This window comes from Gracilinanus agilis, chromosome 6, assembly GCF_016433145.1.
Source record: "Gracilinanus agilis isolate LMUSP501 chromosome 6, AgileGrace, whole genome shotgun sequence".
NCBI lineage: Eukaryota > Metazoa > Chordata > Mammalia > Didelphimorphia > Didelphidae > Gracilinanus > Gracilinanus agilis.
Genome location: NC_058135.1, coordinates 124,046,531 through 124,074,348, shown reverse-complemented (window position 1 = coordinate 124,074,348; position 27,818 = coordinate 124,046,531).

Below are 27,818 nucleotides of genomic sequence, written 5' to 3'. Positions count from 1 at the left end.
AGAAAAAAAATGAGTGTTAAAAAATGTAAGAATGATAGCCTTTATCAATGAATTGGATATGGAGGTGAGAGATAATGAGGAGTCTAGGATGACTGGCTTTAGCCTAAGTGACCGCCATGGACGTGGTACCATCAAGAATAATAGAGAAATTAAGAAGAGAGAGTTTGGGGGGAAAATAATAATTTAAACTTTGGACAAATGTAATGTAAGATGTCTAAGTTTGAGATGTTCAGTAGTTAATTGGGGAAGAAAAACACAACTCCTATGCATAAGTGGCAGAACTTGACCCGAGGCATATTTCTAACTCCAAGACTGACCCCTCTACCCATTACCACATGCTGCCTTATAGGCACTGAGGATATAACTACAAAATGAGAGTTCCTTCCCTCAGGAAGCTTACATTCTCCTTTACATGTGCATACAAAGTACTTTGCAAAGTGCAATATACATATCAGTTATGAAGTTTTCTTTGTTCATTAGTTTATCTACTTCCCAAGAATACATTTGACTTCTCAGGTCTTTCCACAGAAGCATCTGACAACCATTTTCACTTCCTATCTGGAAAAAGAAGTAGCATCCAGAAGTGAAGCCTTTAGCTGACAACCCTCAGCTAGCTTTCTTCCATCACAGTACTAGTAAGTACTTAATTGTCCTACTTGACTCATAATTCCTTGATTTTTAGAAAAGATTATTTATTTGTTTATTATTTCCCAATTATATGTAAACAATTTCTAATATTAATTCTTTAAATTTTTGGATTCAAAATTCTCTCCCACCCAACTGCCTCATTTCCTTCTTAAGAAGGCAGTTTGATGTGGATTATACATGAGAGGTGATGCAAAACATATTTCCAAATTAACCTTGTTACTAAAGAAAACGTAGACGAAAAAAATTAAGAAAGTGAAAAATGTATGTTGCAATCCAGAATACATCAGTTCTCTCTCTGGAGATGGATATCATTTTTCATCATGGGGCCCTTGGAATTGTTTTGGATCATTGTCTTGATGAGAGTAGCTAAGTTGCATAATAGCAGAGTTGATCATCTTCACAATATTGCTATTACTGTGTACCATGTTCTCCTGAGTCTACTCAATTCACTTTGCATGAGTTCTTACAAAATCATTTCAGATGTCTCTGAAACCATCTTGCTCGTCATTTTTTATATCAGAATAGTATTCCATTACAATCATATAACACAGCTTGTTTAGTCATTCCTCAATTGATGAGCATCCCCTCAATTTCCAATTCTTTGCTACTACAAAAAAAGAGCTCCCATACATGCTTTTGTACAAATGGGTCTCTTTCCTTTTTTTTAAAATCTCTTTGGGATACAGACCTAGTAGCTGTATTGCTGGGGCAAAGGATATGCATAGTTTTAGTCCTTTCAATATCATTCCAAATTGTTCTCCAAATGTTTGTATCAGTTCACAACTTTATCAACAATGCATGTGTCTCATTTTTTCACATCTCTTCCAGCATCTGTTATTTCCCTTCTTTATAATGGTAGTCAGTATGATAGTTGAGAGGTATTAACTCAGAGTCATTTTAATTTACATTTCTCTAATCAGTAATGATTTAGAGTATTTTCTAATGTTACAATTGATAGTTTTGATTTCTTCTTCTGAAAAATGCCTGTTCGTGTTCTTATGACTTGGGGAATGGCTCTTATTTTTATAAATTTGACTCAGTTCCCTACTTATTTGAGAAATGAGACCTTAATCAAGGAAATTTGCTTTAAAAATCTTTCCCCACTTTCCTCTTTTCCTTCAAATTTTGGTTGCATTGGTTTTGTTTGTAGAAAAGCTTTTTAGTTGCATAATTTCACTCCCCTTCAAAATAACAAAAAAAATTAGAGGCCAGGTATGAAAGGAACAGAGATGTACTTTTACCAGAGTGAGCTAAAACTTAGATATTTGGAAGATCTTGTATTTCTACTATAAATGTATATGTTAAATAACTTAAAAAATGAATTTATACCCCCAAATTTTGCAATCTGTTACAAAAAATAAAATGACAAAGAGTGATAGAATTTCAAAACTGGAAAAGATAGTAGAGGTTTTTTTAAATTTTTATTTTAGTCTTCCTTATGTAAGGAGGGGGTGAGGAACATGTGGTGCTAAGTCAGTTCAGACTAACTCATGGCTAATTGTCAAATTATCAGTGTAACCATTTAGACCTAGAAATGTCAAATACTCTAGTTCAAGGATCGAATTATTACTTTTTTATTGTCTAGACTTGACAAAATGATAGATAAAATGCCCATAATGCAGATTAAATCATCCAATTCCTTTATTTTGACAGTTGTGAAATATTTACTCACACACTACCTGTGGTGAGGAAAGGATGTGATTCCTTCCTCTTCACCACCCCCACCATGTACCTGATGTAATTACAGAATGTATAAGGACATTGTGAGGTTTTATTTTGTAAACAAGATATCCTGTTTTCTCTTAATGATGGGTGAACCACTTTGGCTCCTGAACAGCATGATTGGCTTAGAGAAAAAGTTAGCCAATCCTCTGGGGACTTAAAAAGCTAGATGAAGTACAGGATGAACCCTATTGGAGGAGTCCTTGCTCTAGAGAGCTTGATACAGGAGAATACTTTGAGAGAAAAGAGGAGTAACCTTTTCCCCATCAATCATTTCACTGGACCTCTTGGACCACCAGGAGCCAATACACCAAGGAGGAATACAGTTTTTGTGTAAACTGTTCATATTTTATTATTTTTGTAAATAATGTGTCTTAGCTAAAAATTAATTAAAAGTCTACTGGTTGATTGTCAAAGGGAAACACAATGATGCAGGCTTGTGAACTACAATAGTTACAGTAGTAGTAGTAGTAGTAGTAGTAGTAGTAGTAGTAGTAGTGATGGCTCATGGCATTATCCATATCATCTTTTTTTTTTAATTTAAATTTATTTATTTGTTTCTTACATTAAAATACCACGTTAACTCCCTTACACTCTCTCTCAGTCCCCAACTAGAGAAGGCATCATTTGACAAAAAGATATATGTATATATAGAACTATGTTTTACATATTTCTATTTATCAGTTTTTTCTCTGATTGTTTTCCAGAAGGCTTTTTCCAAACAACATTTCTATTTCTATATAAAATGTTATCATTTTATCTGTTTCTATATATAATGTTATTTTGCTCTTCATAATTTCACATGCCTCTTTCCATGTTTTTCCAAAATTAATTTGCTCATCATTTCTTATGGCCCAGTAATATTCCATTACAACTGTAGGCTACAATTTGTTTAGCCATTCCTCAATTGATGGACTTTGCTTGAGTTTCCAGTTCTTTGCCATCACAAAGAGAACTGCTATAAATATATTTGAACATATAGATTCTTTTGCTTTTTCCTTGATCATCTTAGGCAATAAAACTAATAATAATATTTCTGGGTCAAAAAGTATATTCAGTTTTATAACACTTTGAGCATAGTTCCACATTGTTCTCCAAAAAGGTTAGATCTGTTCACAATTCTACCAATCATGTATTAGTGTCCCTATTTCCCTACATTCGTCATTTTACCCTTTTGTCATTTTAGTCAATTTGATAGGTGTGAAATGAGATCTCAGAGTTGTTTTGGTTTGCATTTCTCTAATCAACAATGATTTTGAGCATTTTTTAATATAGTTATATAAAGCTTTGATTCCTTCAACCAAAAACTCTTTTCATATCTTTTGATCATTATCAATTGGGGGATGGCTATTATTCTTGTATCTTTGACAAAGTTCTTCATATATTTTAGATATGAGACCTCTATTTGAGAAAGTATAAACTTTTCCCCCCAACTTACTGCTTTCCTTCTAATTTTGGCTATGATAGTTTTATTTGTACAAACCCTTTCTAGATTTTGCTCAGCTCTCTGTATAATTGTATAATTCTCTTTTCCACCATACAGTTTGGGTTACTATTAAAAATTTTTTATCCTAAATTTCTGTTTTGCTTCTTCTTGTTATGATGTTTAGTAATCTTACATGCTTAAAATATAACATTTATTTCTGATATTCAAAAACATATTCAATTTAAAATGAAATAATAATTTATTTTCCAAGTTTCTTATCCTTCTGTAAAAAGGGAGAGTCTTTGCTGAGAAAGGTACCATTGCCCTTCAAAATTTCTACTGTCAAAGGAGTGGGATTATATACTGTAACAATCATCTAAAATTCTTACTTCAACATTAAATTTTCTTTTCTGGTTAAATATCTTATCTCTGGAAAAATACTGATTATATAGCACCATAAGCCTTATAAAGTGCTTTTCTCATGTAAAGGTGAGGATCACCACAAGATCTCAATAATGAATTAGGTATGAACAAGGTCTAGCTATCTATCTCCTTGGAAATGATCATCTCACCAACTTTAAAACCCTAATCAGTTGAGAATGCCTTTATTGAATGAATGAGTCAATCAATCATTTGGTCCAGCGTATGAGATTAGCTTTGAGAAGTCTTTTTAAGCCAAGGTATGAAATGGAATGATAGTGCACAGGAGATATATTTAGATTGATTAAGGAAACACCATCTTTTCTTTGGGACTTCTATAAAATGGCAAGTCCATTCAAATCCACCATTCTAATATCTGGCAATCTAGAGGAGAAAGCCACTGCACTTGAACCCTGGAGAAAAAAGAATTGCTTTAGTGGTGGAGAAGAGCTTCCATCTCTTCTTCCTCTTCTTTCTTTTTCCCTTTCTTTTCCCCCCCAGCTTCTGAGCATCAGAGAATTTGGACTGATCATCAGTATCATCCCAGCAGTGTCTCAGGGAACAGGAGTTACTGGCATTACTGTGTGCATTGCAAACCTGGGATGCATGAAAAACACAGAGAGAAGAAAAGTAGCTTCCGGACTCTACAAGGAGCCCAGCATAAAACTATACCATATATGTCTAAGGAGAGCCTCTTGAGGACTCCAGTAAAGGACTTCCAGGAGGTGGGAATTACCCAGTTCTTCCTGGCTCTGAAGTCTGTTTTCTGGTCATTAAGCTATGCTGCTTTTCAAGTTTTATTGATGCTTTTTGTTTTTATGTTCTTGTCATTTCAGGAAATCAGGTCTATATAAGAAAAGCAGCAAGTTCTTCTGTTACCCACTGGTGAGATTTCTAGTTTGTTAGCAATTTTCAGTTTGAACAAGAACTTGCTCTTTGGAATAGGTTTTTAAACTATATCTAGAAGTGCATATATCTATATATCTATATCTATATCTAGCTATATATACATGTTTATAATAGTATATACAATATATGTTTGTATATATAATTGGATGGTAATTAAAATATATGTGCATGTATACATAGTTTATATATACATATGCTATGCATGTTTATAGAAATATAATATAATAATATAATATCAACATTATATATGTAGTAGACATACATATATATTTATACACATATACATACACATGCATGGCTAGGTGGCCCAATGGATAAAGTGTCATATCTGAAGTCAGGAAGACTCATTTTCATGAGTTCAAATACATCCTCAGACACTTAATAGTTGTGTGACTCTAACCCTGGGCAAGTCACTTCTTTGTCTCAGTTTCCTCATCTGTAAAATGAGCAGGAGAAGGAGAGGGGCAAACCACTCCAGTATCTTTGCCAAGAAAACCCCCGATGTGGTTACAAAGAGGCAGATATGATTTAAAAAAGGGATTCGACAACAATATAAAAAAGCCATCATTTGAAAATACACTCCATTTAAAGAAGTTATTAAAAGTGTTTATTCACATTGAAAGTTGTCAAACAACCTTGCTTTCTTTTAATTTTGTCTGAATATTAGTTAATACTAAAGAGTCTGAGTTCTTCAGGTAAAACCTTTGTCTTTAGGTTGTTGGCTTTTTTAGTTTATTTCCTTCTACTCCTTGCTTCCAAGATTCTTCCAAAGGAACTTTTGACTCAACCTGTTTCTCATGGTGAGGTTTCTCCCCATCCTTTGCACATAGAGTCACAGATTCAGACACGAGCATACCCCGTCTGGCTCCCATAGAAGCCATGATGGGGCATGAAGCCAAGATGGGGAGTAGAGCTGGGAGAGATACGAGGTGAAGAGTGAATTCAGATGAAGCTGCAAAGGAGGTTGGAGACGGATGACTGAAAGACATCCAGGGTGGCAGCTCTCTGGGTCCCAATGAGTTTTTGAATCGAAATGGAGTTAGAATTTTTCTTTAGCATATTGGCCTGAGAGTCAGGGGCCTGCCTGGGTTTTAGCCCCGACTTTGACATTTGTTAGCTCTGTGACTAGGCAAATCACATTTTCATTCTCAGACTTATTTCAGCTCCTCTATAAAACTGAAATAATACTTCTGCTTTCTACCTCCCAGGCCAGTTTAAGGGTTAAGGGGAACTAATCTAAAATAATTAAAGAACTGATAAATAGAAACAAGTAAGACATAGTTCATATTCATATATATATATATATATATCTTTTTGTCAAATGATGCCTTTTCTAGTGTGTAATTAGAATTTTGTACCGCAGGACTTCATTCCCCAGAATCCCACTTTCATCCTCATGTTATGTCCTTACATTTTGGAGATAAAGGTTCTGTAACCCCGCTCCTCTTCATTCATTCCTCCTGCTATCCTGCTATAGTTGGGAAAACTGCTTTTTACTGAGGTTCTTTCTATTTTCTCTACTTCAAGTGATTATTAATAAATCTTATAAAATATAATATTTGGAGTTATTAGATATTAATCTTAATCTTTTAGTCTGAGGAGGGAGAGTGTAAGTGAAATAAATGGGAATTCTAATGTAATAAGCTAATTAATTAATTTTAAAAATGAAACACCATATATATGTATATATATATATGAACTTAAAAAGATTCGACTTCTCTATGCTTCATTTTCATCCCCTCGGAAATGGGAAAAGTAGTTCACTCTACTGCAAATATGAATAACATGGAAATAGGTTTTGAACAATGATACCTGTATAACCCAGTGGAATTGCTTGTCAGCTCTGGGAGTGGGGAAGGAAGGGAGGGGAGGGAATCATGAATCATGTAACCATGGAAAAATATTCTAAATAAATAAAAAAAAGAAATGGGAGAGGAGCATCAATTTTACAAAATTGTTGTGATTTTATATACAGACAGTTCTTCTGAAAATGCTTTTAAAACTCTAATGTGTTATACAAAATCAAGTTTTAATATTCATGAGAGGTGTAGGGGGTGGAGAATCAGTCTTGAATCCAGGAAGATCTGGGTTGGAGGCTTATCTCTGACACATATTGACTGTGTGACCCAGGGAAGATGAGTCACTTATTCTCTGGGTAGCTTTCTCATATGTAAGTGGCAAAAAAGGTGCTAACTTTCATTGGTGATGATTCTGGTTGTGGTGGAAGGGTAAGGTTTCTTACCTGAGAGTTGTCTAGTTCTTCCAATCTCTAAAAAAACCCACACCAACAAATCACTTCCCTTCTGCCTTAGAATATTAAATGACTTGCCTGGGGTCACCTTGATAGGATGTCTAGGAGACCTGATTTGAACCCAGGATCTCTCGTCTCATGCCTGGCTCTCTATCTTGCCCCTCTTCCTATCAAAATCAATTTGGACTTAAAATGTCTCCTAATTCCCTAAAATAACCCATAGGATCACTTATTTATAGCTAGGTGGGGTTGTAAAGAGCATCTAGGTGAATCTCTTCTTTTTTTGAATGAGAAAAAAAAAAGGCAGAGGCCAGTTAAGTGTAGAAAATACAGGTACCTTAGGAAATACAGGTAGCTAGAATTTGAATCCAGTTCCTGGGATGCAAAATGCAATATTCTTTCTGCCCTACCCAACTGCCTCCCATTTTATTGATATTGATGGAGGCATGGACCCAATTAATATTAAAAGTTAGTTTTTGTGTTAGGTCCTGTTGAAATATTTCCAGAGTTTACAGTCTCAAGCATGATTTATAAAATAAAAATGTTCCTGTAAGCACATTCCACTTGGGCATGAAGGCCACTTGCTATGCTGATCACAAGGAAATTAAGTTCTGAAATTTATGATGAAATCAACTTTTGCTGAGGAAGATCTTGGCATAGGCCATGAGGAGTCAGCGGATGATTGTACCCAGGAAAAGACCTGTGGTGGGTAAAGTCTTAGTCAGGCTCCAAACACTGGCAGAGGAAAGAGCTTGTCAGGAACTAGTCCATCAGGTGGAGGGCCCATAAAACAAGGCCTGGAGGGACATGGTGTTCCCGGTGACAGTAGTAAATCTATTTCAAATAAAATGAACTGTTTGTTTAAAGTTTCCTATGTTCTGTTACACCTTTGACGTGAGGCGCCCAATACACTTAAGAAATTAACCTCAATGCAGCCGGAACCAGGGGAGAGAGACTCACACAGTGTACACGCTTCTATCATCAAAATGATATTAGGAAATGCATCTCCAGTGTCATTTTTGGCATATTGTTCTTTAGATGTCACTGGTGATAAACAGAAATCTCCCTCCTTATACAACTGACCTTCCTTTGGCTGTTATATTCATTCAGGATGAAAAATTTGAACAGGGGTACTTCTCTGAAGATCCACCCACTGATTCACCTCTCTGCCAAATTGGCAAATCTCTCTGTCCCTATTTTTTCTATTAATAGTGCAATAGGATATTTATTGGACTTCCCCATAACATAGTTGCTTATTAATTTGTGTTCTAGATCAGTATATTTTTGTAGGCTTAATTTTTTTTAAAACAAGAGTTTTCCCCCATCTTTCCATTTCTTCCCCCAAACTCCCTGACCCTCCCCAATAAAGCTTTCTGGTATAGAAAGAGTTGGTTGCTAGAAAGCTCCTCTCAGGAAAGCTAAAGGTACTAATGAGGCATATAGAGGTGAATCCCTGATAATAGAAGAATTCCATTTTTCATTCTCCTTGAAAATGAGCCTCCTTTATATACAGATGACAAGTTCACCAACTCTGTAGGGAAAAATGATTTTAAGAAAAAAAAAAGGTGAGATTTTAGTACTTTTCTCAAGATGGATACAGGCTTAGAGAAACTGCTTGAAGTTGCTATGAGTGGATGGTTGAGCTGGGGTAGGACTGCCTAGTTCTTAATTTGGAGAGGATACTTTAAAGGAAAAAGTTCTAGAGCAAGATTTGGGGTCCATAAAGTTAGGGACAGCACTTCATGTCTTAAGCCCTCCATTTTTTCTATCTGTACTAGAAGGAGTTTGACTAGCTAACCTCTTCTGACCTTTTTATTTTTAATATTTGGTGGTTTAATATTTTGTGAACATTGATGGACAGACTAAAAAAAGACACAACTGATTTACCAATAGTTACTTCCAGTGGTTTTCTTCTTTCATCTTTATTAGTATTGGTGAGAAATCCACAACAAAAAAAAAAAACAGCTTATTTTGCTAAATGTCTTTTAGGTGAAAAAAATCTGAAGTTTACCTAAACTGACTGTTTGAATTCAGAGAAGCTGGGGAGCAATACCCAATTTTGTTCAAGTTCCTCATGAACAATTTGATTAGGGCTTGAGGTGCTATAGCATGATTTAAAAGTGAATTGCATGGCCTTTACTGTGTCTTTTTTTAGTCTGTCCATCAATGTTCACAAAATATTAAACCACCAAATACTAAAAATAAAAAGGTCAGTAGAGGTTAGCTAGAGGACAGGTGATGAAACACATCTCTCTTCTTTATAGAGAGGCGAGGGACTATGGGTGTGTCATGTTGCATATATCATCACTTGGTTGTTTGGTGTTACCCATTTTTGTGGGGGGGAGAAGGTAGGATTCAGCATCACGAGGTAACTTTCTTAAGGGTGGAGACTGTCTAGTTTTTGTCTTTGTATACCCAATGACTTATAGTATTGTTATTGGGGTTGGACTTGTAATTTTTTGTTGAAGGGAACTCCCTAGTGTGGAAACTCTCTCCAAAATAATAATATCTAGCATTTAAATAATTAAATAAATTAAATAAAAATAAATACATTTTTCGACCTGCAAAGAATGGTAAAATTTTTGTTTCATTTGATTCTCACAATAATCCTGGTACTTTTTCATCCCCATTTAAAGATAAGGAAACTGAGGCAGACCAAGGACAGGTGACTTGGCCATGTCACACAGCTAGTAAGTTTCTAAGGCTGGATTTGATTTTAAGTCTTCCTTTCTCAGGATCTAGCTTGCTAGCCTCTCCATTCAAAGAGATTTGCATTTCATCTCTAACATAATTCAGAGCTATATCTGACTCTGAGGAGAGATGGATCTAACTACTGACTCATTGTCATGTAGCCTGTATATCTGAAAAGCTTTGTCCATATTCTCTTGAAGCTAGAAACCAGAAGGGGCCAAAAGTACTGCTGAGCTCCCAAGAAGAGAATCACAAGAGGAGTGGATCTCTCCTCTCCTCCCACTCTCATTAGCTCCAGCTAAGAACTCATCTTACAGACCTGGATACTGAGAAGCATCAGGATGGAGAAAGTCCCATCCATTAGGATGGAGAAATCCCAATGGGCTTTGGGACTCAGGTTATACAGAATTACAGATTCACAGGATCATAGATTTAAAATTGAGAGGCACTCCTGGGGTCATCCACTCCAACCTCTTACTTTTTATATATGAGAAATAGTGGCTTGTTGAGGCTCCATGAGCTGCCCAAGAGCACATGTAGCCTTTTGTTTGCAGTCCTTAGTGTTCTCTCCTTCCCTGGCTACTCCCATTATTTTGTATTATTATTGTATTATTTGTGTTCCATACACACATATTCTATTGTGGAAATGTAACAATAGCCTGTACCCCCCTTTTTTGGCACCCTGTGACAACCTTTGGATTTTAAAAGAAAAAAAAAATTAATCTTAAGACTGAAGCTCTAATCAATGGGCTTCTTCCTCCCCCTTTTGCTGAATCTGGGTAGACACAAAGCTTTTTGTTTATCTGTAAATAAGACTCTTAAGATAAATAGTTCAGCAGAAAAAAGTGGACAAGCACTCTGTGCAGCCATTCTGGAGGTCTCCTGGCTCCCGGCATCCAGAAGACCTGCTTCTTATCCAGAGTGGGGTCTCCGTGCTCCAACTACAGGGGCTTGGGAGAGGGATGTCACCAGAGACCTTAAACTGGAGTACCAGGAGGAAGTAGGGGCTTTCCCCCTGGAATCCAGAGAGAATAGGTGGGCAGTCCAAGCTTTTGGAAGGGAAAGTGGTTAGCCACAATGTGTCTGGTACCTTCTCTTTTTCTGGCTTGCTTTTTATTATTTTATAAATAATTATAAACTAAGATATAGTCTCCAGAGAATTTTAATCATAACAAATAGAGGCAGTTAGTTGATGTAAAACTTTGAATGCTGGCCTTGGAATTGTGAAGATCTGAGTTCAAATCTAGCCTTAGATCATTACTAGTTGTATGACTCTGGGCAAATCACTCTATCTCTATCTCAGTTTTTTCATTAGTAAAATGGGCATAATAATATCCCCTACCACTAAGGATTGTTGTGAAGATCAATGAGATAATAATATAGATATAAACTGCTTTGCTTAATGCTTAAAACATTATAGAAATGGTATATATGATGATATACTTTTTTTGAGTATGTTTTACACATATACCCGTATATATGTGTGTATGTGTATTCGTGGGTCCGTGTATATATGTGTATCTATGTGTATGGGTATATATACACCTACATGTAAATATATACACATATACTTATATATAATATATAAATATACACCCAAATATACATATATTATACATATACAATTTTGGAAGGTGGTGGTTGGAGAAATCATCAGTATGTTTTGGGACTTTTGATGGTTTACGATTTTGTGAACTTTGATGGACAGACTTAATAAAGACACAACAGATTTACAGATGGTCACTTCCAGTTGTTTACTTCCCTCATCTTTATTAGGATTGGTCCAGTCTGACTCTTCATCGACCTTATTTGGAGTTTTCTTGGCAGAGATACTGGAGTGGCGTGCCATTTTCTTTCCTAGCACATTTTACAGATGAGGAAACTGAGGCAAACTGGGTTAAGTGATTTGTCCAGGGTTGTATAGCTGGTATCATCTGAGGCTAAATTTGAACTGTTCATCACTCTAACCTAGATCACTTAGGTACCACCTAGCTACCTCTATTTCTATACACACACACACACACACACACACACACACACACACACACACATATATAGTGTATAAATATATAAATATATATTATTGTTACATAAAATATATACATACTTTAGATGATATGGGTAGGTAGCTATGTATGCCTGTGTAAGTTCTTCGAGGACCAGGTCTGTCTGAATTTTTATCTTGGTTTCTGGTCCCAAGCACAATGCCTTATGTACAATAGACACTGGATAAATGCTTTTTCAGTTGAATTTCAAATCTATACTTCTTTCGACTGTACCCTGCTGCCTTGGGATAGCCTAATATATCCAATGACAGGATCTGATCAGGGGATGAGGGAGTCAGAAGTGAAAAATGCCCTCATTCAACACATTGAAAAATGGGACACTTCAGTGCCTGACTCTCACCCTGAAGAACGCCTGCCCCATTCTGGGATAACGAGTCTCCTCTTCCCCTTAGAAGCCATATCCTGTAGCCCCGACTATTCTTTTAGAGAGCCAAAATGGATTTTAAAAAAGAGAGAGAGAAAGAAATGTTCTTGTTGGTGAGCAAGTTTTGACCTGAGTGAGATTTATTGAGGCAATTATTGTGTCTGGGTTTTCAAAAGTGCTGGATAATTGTATGATCACTGCTAGCATCTGTAGCCTGGTCAGTGGAGACAGAAGGGAAAGGTTATTCAAACCTCTTGCTTTGGAGCTCAAGCTCCACAGGGCTGGTTCAAGACTGAGACCTCTTTTTGTCAAAGTAATTTCTTTTGCATTTTCAGGATTATTTTTTTAAAGGTGGTTTCATCTCCAGGAGATGCTATTTTCTGAAATGCCTTGTAGCTGGCTTCCTCAAGGAGCACATAAATGCCTAGATAAAGCCATGGTTAGCCAGTCTAGCTGACCTCCCCTTTCCCTTGACTTTCTTCTCCAGTTGCTTGGTAACTCAATGTTTGAGAAAGACTAACTTAATGACTATCTTTGCATTTAACACTGGTTAATCTCTTATCAAAGGAGAGGCGTGGACAAACATGTAAATGACTCCAATTCTAGAGATTGTGACACAGAATAAGAGACATCTGCCTCTGGGGCAGATCTGAGCCCAGAACACTAAAGGAGATAAGAGATTTATTTCAAAGACAAGGCTTGTTTCTCCAACCACTTGGTACTCATAAAACATGGCAATCAGATAAAAGGTCTGCTTTGGTTTGAAACCTGGGAAGGAAAAAGAAATATTCCCTCATCTTTAAAACAAGATCAGTGGCTTTCAACCTTTTGGAGTAGGAGATTTTCCTCTTAATGTCAAAAAATTGGATCCATCTCCCACATGATAATAATACCATTCATATCTGTTGATGAAGAAAAAAATAAACGAACGATTTTATAATACCCCTAAGTTACTCAGTTCAGTGAAGCTTGGAAATGAAATGGTATTTTGTTAACCATAATCATTCGTTGTTAAACATAGAATGTTGTAGAGGGTCATCTTTGGAGTTAAGAAGCTCTGGGTTCAAGTGTTGTCTTTAACATATATTTGCTATGAGACTGATACACTGTGGCACAATCGAATGTAATGGATTTCTCTACTTGCAGCAATGCAATGATCCAGGACAATTCTGAGGAACTTATTGTGAACTGATCCAACCGTTCTGGCTGGCAATTTGGAACTATGCTCAAAGGGCTATAAAAGAATGGCTGCCCTTTGATCCAGCTATACCATTGTTGGATTTGTACCCCAAGGAGATCATAGATAAACAGACTTGTACGAAAATATTTATAGCCATGTTTTTTGTGGTGGCAAAAAACTGGGAAATGAGGGTATGCCCTTCAATTGGGGAATGGCTGAACAAACTGTGGTATATGCTGGTGATGGAATACTATTGTGCTCAAAGGAATAATAAACTGGAGGAATTCCATGTGAACTGGAAAGACCTCCGGGAACTGATGCAGAGCGAAAAGAGCAGAGCCAGAAGAACATTGTACACAGAGACTGATACACTGTGGTAAAATAGAATGTAACAGACTTCTGTACTAGCAGCAATGCAATGATCCAGGACAATTCTGAGGGATTTATGGAAAAGAACGCTACCCATATTCAGAGGAAGAACTATAGGAATGGAAACAGAAGAAAAACAACTGCTTGAACACATGGGTTGATGCGGACATGATTGGGGATGTGGTCTCGAAACTACCACACCAATGTAACTATCAACAATTTGGAAATAGGTCTTGATCAATGACACATGTTAAAACCAGTGGAAATACACATCAGCCATGGGGGGGGGAAGAGGGAAGTTGGGGGGGTAGGGAAAAAAAAAAGAAAGAACACTATCCACAGCCAGAGAAAGAACCGTGGGGGTAGAAACACAGAAGAAAAACAATTGCTTGATCACATGAATTGATGGGGATATGATTGGGGATATTGACTCTAAACAATCACCCTAGTGCAAATATCAATAATATGGAAATAGGTCTTGATCAGTGACACATGAAAAACCCAGTGGAATTGCTTGTTGGCTACAGGAGGGGAGAGAAAGAACATGAATCTTGTAACCATGGTAAAATATTCTTAATTAATTAATTAAAGATTTCCAAAAAACAAAACAAAACCTATATTTGCTGTGTAGTCATGAGTAATTAATTCATTTCATCCAAGCGCTAAGCCTGTGATCCACAGAGTTAATCTTCTGGATGGTATGATCCCAAAGGGTACATGATCAACAAACTAAAGGATGAAAAGAGATGTCACATCTCACCTTTCTTTCAGATAGCCAGTTATTGAGACTGCCTCCTACAAAAACACACTGCCATCTTCACGTGCCCAATATTCTCTCACCAGATCCCCTTCAAGTAGTTGTGGGAGTATTCAGCCTCTCCCCTTCTGCTTAGAGTAGGTACCTCAAGGTGGTCACTAGCTAGCCTTGACCAGCACCAGCACTGTTTGCTCTCAGCACCTGGTTAGGTGCTATTCAGAAATTCAGACTTTCTTCCCCACTCCAAATCCCATCCTACTTCTACCACAGACACACACCTACAATAAGGCTACACTGTAGGGAACTGGATGGGTTGCTATGTGCATTGTGGATCTCATTAGGTTATTTTCCCCTTCCAAATCCATTTTTCTTTCAGATTTTCTTATTTCTGGCTTTGGCACTGTCATTCCCACTAATACAGGTTTACAATCTTGGCACCCTCTTTGACTCCTAATTTTCAGACATACCCAATTAGTTGCCGCATCTTGTTGTTTTTACCTACATGACATCTCCCACATTTCCATCTCTCTCTCCACTCACAGAGCCCACCAACCCAACTCAGGGTCTTGCCACCTCTCACTTGGCCTATTGAATGGTATCTAAGTTGGTGTCCCCATGTAAAGTTTCTATCCTTTCTAATTTATTGTCCACATCGTTATCTAAGTGATTTTCCTGAAGCTTAAATCTAACTGTACCTCCCTAGTCAATATGTTTCAGAGACTCTCTTTTGACTCCATCATCAATGACTATTTTATCTTTATTATTTTTGAAATTTCTATTTAATAATGTGTAGGTTTTATAATGTAATAATGTATCATTGTTAGTATAAAAGCACGTGCAGAGAGTAGAAGAGTGGGGAAATGGACTTGTGATTTTATAATTGGAGAAAATTCTCTCTCCTAATACAAATTAGCCACTTCTCTGCAATTTAATAGGCTTGGGCAACAAGAAATTAAATGACTTGCTCTGGGTCACACAGCCAGTTTATGCCAGCCATGCTAATACTTCTATTTTGAATGTTTATACATATACATAAATACATACACATCTATATTTTGCTGATGGGGCATGAAATCAAGAAAGTTCTGAGCTGACTGCCCTAGGCATTGCTCTAATAATATTAAATGGAAAAAGTAATGGGTTTGAAGTCAGAAGACCTGTGTTCAAGTCCTACCTTTGCTACTAACTAGTTGTGTGATCTTAACCCTTTCTCTCTGACTCTCAGTTTCTTCATCTATAAAATAAGAAAGGTGGATTAGAGGATCTGAAGTGCCTTTCAGTTCTAGCATCCTAAGAATTTAAATTTCAAAGCACTTGTCCATTTGCTTTTGTGGAGAGCATTTCTACATTGGGCATTCCCTATATAGGGAAGTCCTAGGTTCAGATAATCATACACACATGTGTATGTACATTCCTATAATTTTGTTGTTTTTCAGTTGCTTTTGACTCTTTGGGACCCCATTTGAGGTTTTCTTGGCAAATATACTTGAGCGGTTTGTCATTTCCTTCTCCAGATCATTTGGCAGATGAGGAAACTGAGGTAAAAGGATGAAATCACTTGTCCAGGGTCTCACAGCTTGTCTGAGAACAGATGTTAACCCAGATCATTCCAGTCCAGCCAGTTATGTAAATTCATATAATAGTAATACATATGTACACGGCAGTATTTGCTTAGTCTGTGGAAGGTCTTTGTTTAGTTTTTAATTGGCATAAGAATTCCTAGGCATCTTACAATAGCTCTGTGGGGCTTTTCAGAGTTTCTGAGTCCACAGATCAGAACCATTGCACTTGATGCTTCCAAAGCATCTTCTCTAACTCTAACATTTCACAATTACACAGACAACTTTTCAGGACAATACTCAAACAATCCTAGTCAGATTTTAAAAAACCAATTAGTTTCATGAGGGACAAATAGGAACAGTCAATTCAGAGGCTGTGTGTACACAGACAAACCAAGGTGATTGCTTGACTGGTTTGATTAATGTAGACAATCAGAACAGTCCATCTGGTCTCTACATGTAGATGTAGCTTTAGGTATCTGCAAAACAAAGCACAGGAAGGATATAAGAAAATGAAATCCAAAATGGCGCACTGAGTTCATTTTGGCCAATGATTTTGATATTGTCTGTTATCAAACCAGAGTTGTTCAAAATAAAACTGATTAGTGTGAGTTCCAACCTTTTTTTACTCTTTCATACACAATTGGACATAATGGACAATGGTCAAAGTAGTAGGAGAGAGAAAAACCCTAAATGGGAACAATTTACAAATTATTGGAACAGGAATCCCTGTTTCAGTATTCTGGCAAGGGGCCAGCCAGCCTTTACTTACTGGCTTTTAGTGATCGAGAACTCACTACCTCCTGAACCAACTCATTCCATTTTCAGGTAGGAACCTACCTATTAGGAAGGTTTCCCCACATATTCTGTTCATTTTTGTCTCTTGAAGCAACTCCCTGTTAGTCTTAGATGTTTTGTGGACTAGTAACATAAATGTTGTATTGTTAAGGCAGGTCCTGTAGTTTCCATTCGATGATATTATGGATTCCTGGAGTATTTTAGGGATGACACTGAAGAGAAAGGAACTGACTTAGATGATACTTTACAATTCCACTTAGGTCTAATTAATGACTCATGAAAATGAAATGAGCATTGCATACTCCTATCATGTTGATGATAAATAAAATAATAAACTGGAACCACATAATGGAGTGATATTCAGCATGTCATGTCTATGATAGACTCTAACCAAAAAAAATTTAGCTAATGATATGCTGAAGAAGACCAGGGGTGAAGAAATCTTTATTCTACTAATGGTTCAGTTAGCTAATAAGCTTTTATAAAGCACTATGTTCCAGACACTCCTAAGTGCAGGGATATGAAGAAAGCAAAACCATGGTCTCTGCCTTCAAAGAGCTTACATTCTAACTAACTAACTATGTGACCTGGCACAAGGCATTCAGTTCTCAGGACCAAGTTTTTTTTTTTTCCTATCAAATTTCATCTTTCATCTATAAGTTGAAAGCTTTTGATTAGATCTCAAAGGTCCCTTCTGTACTAGAATTTTATAATCCTCTGAAAAGACTTGATATGAGGCCGTTTTTCCTGAAATGAAGTCTCTCTAGATCATAACATTGCTCACATATTTAAATTAGATGAAAAATTAAAAACTCAATTTTACAAAAGAAAAAATTCCATGTTAACTCAGCTCAGCATGACAGACTGGTCAAAGGGAAGCAGTAAGCCTTTGACTATGCCTCCATCAGAAGAAATAAAATGATATCCCACAGTAGCAGAGACCTCAGAAAGAGGCATATTTCCAGCTTATCAGTCAGAAGAAATTAAATAACCCATTTCATGAATATTTAATCTCTTCTGTGATTTTCAGACACACAGATACTTAATGTTGGGGGTTGTTTTTTTGTTTTTGTTTTTGTTTTTGTTTTTTTTCTAACAGGCATAAACTAAAACTGATTCAATACTACTCAATCAGAAGAGTTAAAAATCTATTTGCATTGCTTGGTATTTAAGGAAATCTGTCTCAATGCAAGGGGAACAGACTAAAGTCATAATGTTTTTATTCAAGAATGCACCATTGCCAATATTTTAACAGTATAATGTGTCCATTCTTTAGTATTTGATTTAACATTTTGGTTTTCTTCTCTGGTTTAAGGATTTTGTGTTATTTTCTAAATTCTTCTAATCTGTTTCGTTCTCTTGATGACTATGTTGTAGACTTAGAAATATTATGTAGAGCTAGTGTAGAAATGCACACGATTCATGAGCTTTGCCATTTATTGAGCAGCATAGAATTAGCCAAGCAAGACATAGTTTTATACCCCCCCACACACACACACATTTTTTTTTGTCAAGTGATGGCTTTTTTAAAGCAGGTAGGAAAAGGAGTGGGGGAGAGATAATTGGGAACTTTAATGTAACAAACAAATAAATAAGAAAATAAAATAAGAAAAAAAGAAGATGGGCAGTATGGAATATCAGGACAGCCCCCAGATTTGGAGTTCAAAGACCTGGGTTTGAATTCCATCCCTATTATTTTCTACCTATGTGACATTTAACCTTTTTGGAACCCAGTTCTCATCTATAAAATAATGAAGTTGGATTATATAGCCGCTAAGCTCTCTCTTAGCTCCAAATCTATGATACTCTCTTAGAATGTAAACTTCTTGAAGGGAAAGAGTATTCCATATTTTGTCTATTCATTTAATATTATCCAACAAGCTTTATTAAGTACTTATTTATGTTTCAGCTACTGGGCTTGGTCCTGGGGATATATAGCCCATGACTTCAAGAAGTTTACTTTTTATTGATGGTGGGAGGTATCACATGTAAACAGGTAATTGTATGTAGCATTATTTACAACCCAAGGCACAGACACTAAGAGCCAAGGAGATAATGAAAGGTTTCTTGGAGAATATGAGATATACATTAAGCCTTCAAGGAAGCTAGGGATTCAAAGAGAGGAGGAGAGGTAAGGGGCATTTTAGGAAAAGGAGTCAGTCTGTACAAAGACCGAGAGGTGGAAAATGTATCACTGTATTTGGAAAATGAATAGGTCAGTTTGATTGAAATGTATAATGTGTGAAGACAATGTAAAAATGTTTGCAAAGAAATAGTAGTTTGTAGCCAAATTCTGGAGGACTTTAATGCCAAGTCAATGGATTTCAAGTTTACCCCAGGGGTAAAATGGAACCAGGAAGGTTTGTGAGAAAGGAAGTAATGTGGTTAGATTATTTGGGCAGCTGTGTAGACCACAGATGGAAAGAAAAGAGACTGAAAGTTAGGAGTCTAATGAGAGGGCTTTTGTACTTTGCACCCAGCATAATTTCTCATACATAGTAGGTACTAAATGGATGCAGAATGGAATGGTATCAAGCTGGCCAGATTGTCTTCCTGTATTAGATTAGAATACAGATTGTCAAAAGATCCAAATCTATGCCTATATTTAGACCAATGAATAGTATGAATCTCTCCTTTTCCTATCATGTTGGATATTCCCCATCTCCACAATCACTGAATGAGATAGAAAAGTATAGCAATTAATTGTCCAGGAAATTCTTTAATGAACACAGGTTGACTTTTTGTATTAATGTATTAAGAACATTTTGTTTAAGTGAACCAGTAGATTGTGTCTGAAGCAAAATTTCCATTTCCCAAATTAACTCATTTCTTTACTTTAAAGGGAATCCATCCTTGATTTACTTTGTTTCTTGAGTGGCCATCTACCTCACATTACATATACGATCATGGCGTTTTGTAAGCATTTCAGTAGCCTCCTCTTTGGGACCATTCTCCTAACATGCACTGATATTTGTAGGCTAGTTGCCTACTGTAAGAATGGGATTTGTGCAAGGGGGATGGGATAAAAGGAGACAGAAGAAGGAAGTTGGTGACAGCTGGTCACAGTTGGGACCAGAGGGATTCTGAGAAGTTTCTCTGAGGAAGAAGGGGAGAGAGGACTTTGGGTGGAGGATTGGGAGGAGAGAGGAGGACATCCCAGCTCCGATCCAGTCCTGAGGGCTTCCTGAGGATTTTTCTTTGGACATTGAAACCCCTATTCCCTGATCAAAGTCATTCCATTGCATCTCTCCCATCAAGACTTCAACAACAGAGTCAGCTAGGTTTTTGGACTCCATTTTGGGAGCAATTTCTTAGTCTCCTTCTCCCATTACCCAACCTTGCTGAGAGACTCCCTTTCAGTGAAAACTTACAATTATAGAAAAGGATAGAAACAGAAAAGGATAGAAATAGAAACAGAAGGAGAAGGAGCAGGGGAAGAAGCTTAGGAGTGAGAACCCCAAAAGTTCCCACCCTGGTGAGAGACCCCATAGAAATAGAGAAGAGGGCACCCCAAAATCCCTCTGCTCTTAACCCCATTCCCCAATCCCTGAATTGCAAATAATAAAAGCCATTCATCAGACAGATAGCTTCCCAAAGTGCCTGAGAGACGAAAAGGGAGAGGGGAACCATAGCTTGGTCTGGCTGCCTCCATCTTGAAGCTGGACCACCCGCTGTGAATTTAACTGATGTGGGGGGGAGGTTTGTGTGAACCCCTGTTATGATTAAAAATGATAAAGACTGATATAAATATGTCAGAATTGGATTGGGGTACCATATACCTCGTTTTATAGGGAAGCCTTGCCCCCAACTCCTGTGGGGTGGCAGGGTCATCCAGGTCACCCAGTTTTGGGGTAACACCCCCTTAAAGACTCCCAGTGTATATTCAGCCCCAGGGGAGAGCTGGAAGTGAGACTCACATCATAGACTCTCTCTCTCCCCCTTCAATCAAACCTTGGTTACTGGCTTCTTTATTGTTATACTACTTATTTATATCTAGTGGCAGCTGATGGAGTGCCAGAGTTCTGGGTCTGGAGATGGGAAATTCTGAGTTCAAACTTGACCTTTTTTTTTTTTTTTAATTGATATTTACTAGCCATGTATCCCTGCCTGGGCAAGTCACTTTGCCTCAGTTTCTTCAACTATAAGATAGGGAAGAATAATGCTACCTGCTTCTCAGTAAAGATCAAATGAGATAATAATTTTAAAAGCACAGTACCTAGCATAGAGTAGGAACTATATAAATGTTTATTCCCTAGTTTTGATTGTTTATTGTTCTGGCATTGCGTCTGACTCTGTGACCTCATTTGGAGTTTTCTTGGCAAAGATACTGGAGTGGTTTGCTATTCCTTCTCCTGGTCATTTTATAGATGAGGAAACTGAAGCAAATGGGGTTAAGTAAATTGCCGAAGGCCACCAGTTAATAAGTGTTCAAGGACAAATTTGAACTCATGAAGAAGAGCCTTTCTATTTCCAGGATTGGCACTCTATCTTCAATGCCACCTAACTGCCTTTAGACTGGTTAACTAATTTAATTGAGATGTCTAAAGTGATTAATTGGAGTGTGAAGGTGGGGAGTCTTTATCTTTATACTTTTCTTCTTAGGAAGGAATCTTCTGGATCCACTAGTCCAATTGTGTTCAAGAACTGAACTCATTAATGAGAAACATATGATTCTCTACTTTTATCCAGATGATTCTCAGTAAGTGGTGCTCACCACAAAGTTGGGACTTGTAAAGATGCTCCATCTCAGGAAGAACAGCCTAGAATGGTAGAAAGAGTTCTAAACTTGGAATCTGGTCACTTTCACTCAAGCTCTGGCTCTGATATTCCCTAGCTGACTAGTTGCTTAATAATGACTCACATTTTTATAGTGCTGAGAGGTCTGCAAAGAACTTTCTTTGGTATGAACCTATACACTAGGAAATGTAATTATTTTCATCCTAATTTTACAAATCAAGAAGATAGGGTCAGAAAGTTGAGGTGACTTGCCCAGGGTCATATAGCTAAACAAGGATGCAAACCAGCAAGAGAAAGCTGAGGTCTCTTTTGACTAAAGTCCACTCTCCTCCCAGCTGTGCTTTGAATTTTTGGTTTTGTTATCATGACTCAGCTCCCTCCTACCCTTGGAACTTCACTCTGTGCCTGGGGGCTTATCACCCTGGAGCATTCCTCCATCCTGGACATCTTAAACTCATTATATCCAAAACAGAACTCATTCTCTTTTTCCATAAATCCTCCCCCATCCTACCTTCCCTATTAGTGTAGAGCAGTGGTTCCCAAACTTTTTTGGCCTACTGCCCCCTTTCCAGAAAAAATATTACTTAGCCCCTGGAAATTAATTTTAAAAAAATTTTAATAGCAATGAATAGGAAAGATAAATGCACCTGTGGCCATCACCCCCCCTCCCCCGCCCCGGATCACTGCAGCACCCACTAGGGGGCAGTGGCGCCCACTTTGGGAATCACTGTTGTAGAGAGTAACACCAATGTCCCAGTCCCTCAGACTCCCAAGCTAGGAGTTATTCTAGATTCCTCACTCTCTCACTCTTCTACCCCCATCCTATGTCCAAGCCAAGGCTTATGAATTTAATCTTTGTAGTCTTGAATACGGCTCCTTCTCTTTTTTGATACCACCACCATTCTGTGGCAGGTCCTCCTTACCTTACTCTTAAACTACTGAAATACTCTGCTAGTGGGTCTTCCTGTCCTGTATCTCTCCTGCCTCTAATATATTCTCCAATTAGCCTAAAATTTTCCTAAATGTGGGGTCTGATCAGGTACATTCCCCCACTTCATCCTGATCAATAAACTTCAGTGGGCTCCTTTTGTTTCCATACTCCAATCCAAAAAGCTTTGTTTGACATTCAAAGCCTCTACCTACCTTTTCAATCATTTTATACTCTCCTTTCTAGTGACAGTGGCCTCCTGGTTATTCCACAGACAAGTTACTCCATCTCTTGACTCTGGGCACTGTCTCTAGCTGTCCCCCATTCCTGGAACATTCTCCTTCCTCCACTATAGCTACTGACCTCCCTGGCTTCCTTTACGATACAAATAAAATCTCATCTTCTACAGAAGCCTTCCCCAACCTCCCTGAATTCCAGTGCTTTCTCTCTGTTAATTATTTAACTTATACATATAGTTTGCTTTGTGTGAAATTGGAATCTGTCACCCTAAAAACTACAATCCCCAGCAAAACTACGATTCCCCCAAAAAACTCTGACAGAGGTCTAATTACTCAAATACATAAAATGCTAAATCAATTGTATAAAAAATCAAGCCATTCCCCAATTGATAAATGGGCAAGGGACATGAATAGGCAATTTTCAGATAAGAAATCAAAACTATCAATAAGCATATGAGAAAGTGTTCTAAAGCTCTAATAATTAGAGAAATGCAAATCAAAACAACTCTGAGGTACCACCTCACACCTAGCAGATTGGCTAAAATGAGAGCAGGGGAGAGTAATGAATGCTGGAGGGGATGTGGCAATATTGGGACATTAATGCATTGCTGGTGGAGTTGTGAATTGATCCAACCATTCTGGATGGCAATTTAGAACTATGCCCAAAGAACTCTAAAAAAGTACCTGCCCTTTGAGCCAGCCATAGCATTGCTGGGTTTGTACCCCAAAGAGATCATAGATAAACAGACTTGTACAAAAATATAGCCATGCTTTTTGTGGTGGCAAAAAACTGCCCTTCAATTGGCTGAACAAATTGTGGTATATGCTGGTGATGGAATACTTTTGTGCTCAAAGGAATAATAAACTGGAGGAATTCCATGTGAACAGGAAAGACCTCCAGGAATTGATGCAGAATGAAAGGAGCAGAACCAGAAGGACGTTGTACAGAGAGACTGATGTACTGTGGTACAATCGAAAATAATCAACTTCTGTACTAGCAGCAATGCAATGACCCAGGACAATTCTGAGGGATTTATGGTAAAAAACGCTACCCACATTCAGAGGAAGAACTGCAGGAGTGGAAACCCAGAAGAAAAACAATCGCTTGAACACATGGGTTGAGGCAGACATGATTGGGGATGTAGACTCAAAACTAACACACCAATGCAACTATCAATAATATGTAAATAAGTTTTGATCAATGACACATGTTAAAACTAGTGGAAATGTGCATTGGATATGGGGGAGTTAAGGGGGGTGAAGGGGAAAGTAAAAACATGAATCCTGTAACCATGGAAAGTTTTTCTAAAAAATAAAATATTTAAATAAAAAAACAAAACTATGATTCCCAGAACCCCACTCACTCCCTGTTATTACGTGCTGACATAGATAGGACATAAATTGGGTGGAGTTCCATGTCTAGAGCCCTTTTCCTTCCTTTTGGTAGCTTTGGTGGAACGGGCATTCTAAGCAGGTAGAAAAACTTAATCATATGGTTCTATTTTGTCAGATAATAAACTTATAAAAATAATACTTAAAGTATTAGACATTAATTTAATTCTTACATTTGTAAATATTTGTTTGCAAATTTGTTTGTCTCTCCCATGTGACTATAAGCTTCTTGAGGACAAGGACTGGCTTTTGCTTCCTTCTGTAGGCCCACCCAGTGCTTAGCCCACTGCCTGGCACATAGTTGGTATTTAATAAATGGTTATTGATTTTTTTGATTCTCCCACTGGTGAATTCCTCAGGCCTCCATGTTTTGCTTATTCTAGATTGTGCTTTTGACTTTACAATTTTACTACCATGCTCCCAAGTGACTTCCAGCTCCTCCTCTTACACAGTTTCAATTTCCTATGTTTTCCCTCATTAAAAAGTTTGTATACCCAGCATTTAGTATGGTTTCGGGCACATTGTAAATGTCTGATAAATTCTTCTTGCTGGCCATTGTACATTGAAGTCTACTTACCTTCAATCCCTCTGTTTTCCCATCTGTAAAATAGGGGGATAATAATACTTGTACTCTCCAACTCACAAAGTAGCTGTGAGGAAAGCCCCCTACAAATGTCAAAGTGTTATAGAAATTTAAGTTATTACTACAGAGGTGATTGTTCTTAGTCATCAAGCATGCTGACTATGTTAGCAAAAGACTTGCCACGGAAGGGAATAAACCTGGGATGGATTGTCAGGTTCTTCCTCAAACCGCTGATTCAGACCCATCTGGAAGTCTTTACCCATTAGAACTCTTCAGCCAACACAGGCAAATTATTCTCTGCAAAAAGGCAGCATCAGTGGTGCTACTCTTGATGGTAAAATAGGTACAGAGCCATCTTGACTGAGTTTAGGTTATAATCATCAAGGAGGACTTTGTGATAATTAAAAATGGAATTTGTTGTGAGCCGTTTTTTGCCATTTTAAACTGAAAAATATAATCTTTAACTGACAAAGATCTACATAAAGACTTCTTAGTTACTCCCTTTTTTGGAGTTTTCTTTTGTTGTCTTTATCATTGAGTCATAGGTTTATCACTGAGAGAAACTTTGGACATCACTGTGGAAATTATGCAAAGCAAACTAAAGAAGAGGAGAGCTGTCAACAACATGTTGATTATGATTATGTCAAAGGAAAACACATTCCTCAGTGCAGGGTTGGGGATGCTAATGATCCAGTCCAGTAGAACAGGAAGTAGATTTGGAGTCAGAAAGCTTGGGTTTGAATCCTGATTGCAATTTACTATATCTATAACTTTGGATGAAGCATTTTCTCTCATTTTTCTCATCTGCACAAAAATAGGGTTGGATTAGATCACAGGGTCCTAGGATCATAGAATAAAACCTGGGACCTCAGTGCTCATCTAGTCCAATTCTCTTATTTGACATAAGTATTCAAACATAGACCTTCTGACTACTATATCATGAATTTACTCCAGTGTGCTTCCTAATCTTTTTCAAGTCATGCCATTTACACTCAAGCCATTGTCTTCATTCCTTTTTCATAGGAAACAGACTCTCTCCCTAGGATACTGAACACTGATGGGTGAGCTTTCTCTTGATTTTATCCTGAACCAGACTTCCATATCCAGGACATTTCCAAGTTATTTGCCATGTGTGTGCCTCCTGGAACCCTCTTCTTTCTAGCTCCCTTCCTTGTGCTGTCTTTCCCCCATTAGAATGTAAACTCCCCAAAGGCAGGGATTTTATTGCCTGCTTATATTTGCATCCGTAGAGCCCATCTCAGTGCTTGGCATAGTAAGTACTTAATAAATGCTTCATCTTCCTCCTCCTTATCAATCATGCATTTACATTAATTACATTAATTTTACATGTTAATTATAAAATTTTCATTAATTTAGTTACATATAATTAATTAATTAATACTTACATTACATTAATTAATGTGTTACATTATCATAGCCAATGTGATGTATAATATCTCCTAGTTTTGACTTGTCATTTATGCTTTCTCCTTCAAATTACTTGGCATAATTTTTCGAATACTATGTGACTGGCACATGGTAAGCACCTAAAAATGTTCTTTATCCATCTATTTTTCTATCTGTCTGTCTCTCTGTCTGTCTGTCTGTCTGTCTCTCTCTCTCCTCAGGTGTTATCTTTCTAATAGAATGTAAGCTCTTCAAGGGTAGGAACTATTTCACTTATCTTCATTTTCCCAGTGATTAGCCTAGGCCTCTATACAGAGTAGTTGCTTAACTGATGTACATTGAATTGAATTGGATTTCATTTTTAATTGTTAAATTATTTGATGTCTTCATATTTCTTGATCTTTCTGAACTTTGTCATGCTCTGTTGTATTACCCTCTTCTGCTTCATTGACAAACCACATTTTCTTTAGTTTTCTCTGGTTATCCGTCATTTAGATGGCTTCCATTTTTTGTCATTTCAAATTATGCTGTTTTGAATTTTTGAGTATTAAGCTCTTTCTGATGTCTGTCCATCTGTCTTTCTCCCTCTCTCTTTCCCTCCTCTCTCTCTCCTTTCTCTCTTTCTTTCCCTCCTCTCTCTCCTTTCTTTCTCTCTTTCTTCTCCTCTTCTCTCTGTTCCTCTTTCTCTCTCTCCTCTCTCCTTTCTTTTTTCCTTCTCCCTAGTCTGCAAATTATTTTACCTTGTTTTTTGTGGGTTACACTGTTGCAGAATTTATTTTGAGGCATTCTATCATAGTATTTTGGAGGATAATTTGGTAGAGATCAGGTGGGTTTGTAATCCTTCTCTGCCATTTTGACTCTTCCCCTTCCTTTGGTCTTTAATTATCTCTCTCCCTTTCTTTCTTTCTTCTCTTCTCTCCTCTCCTCTCCTCTCCTCTCCTCTCCTCTCCTCTCCTCTCCTCTCCTCTCCTCTCCTCTCCTCTCCTCTCCTCTCCTCTCCTCTCCTCTCCTCTCCTCTCCTCTCCTCTCCTCTCCTCTCCTCTCCTCTCCTCTCCTCTCCTCTCCTCTCCTCTCCTCTCCTCTCCTCTCCTCTCCTCTCCTCTCCTCTCCTCTCCTCTCCTCTCCTCTCCTCTCCTCTCCTCTCCTCTCCTCTCCTCTCCTCTCCTCTCCTCTCCTCTCCTCTCCTCTCCTCTCCTCTCCTCTCCTCTCCTCTCCTCTCCTCTCCTCTCCTCTCCTCTCCTCTCCTCTCCTCTCCTCTCCTCTCCTCTCCTCTCCTCTCCTCTCCTCTCCTCTCCTCTCCTCTCCTCTCCTCTCCTCTCCTCTCCTCTCCTCTCCTCTCCTCTCCTCTCCTCTCCTCTCCTCTCCTCTCCTC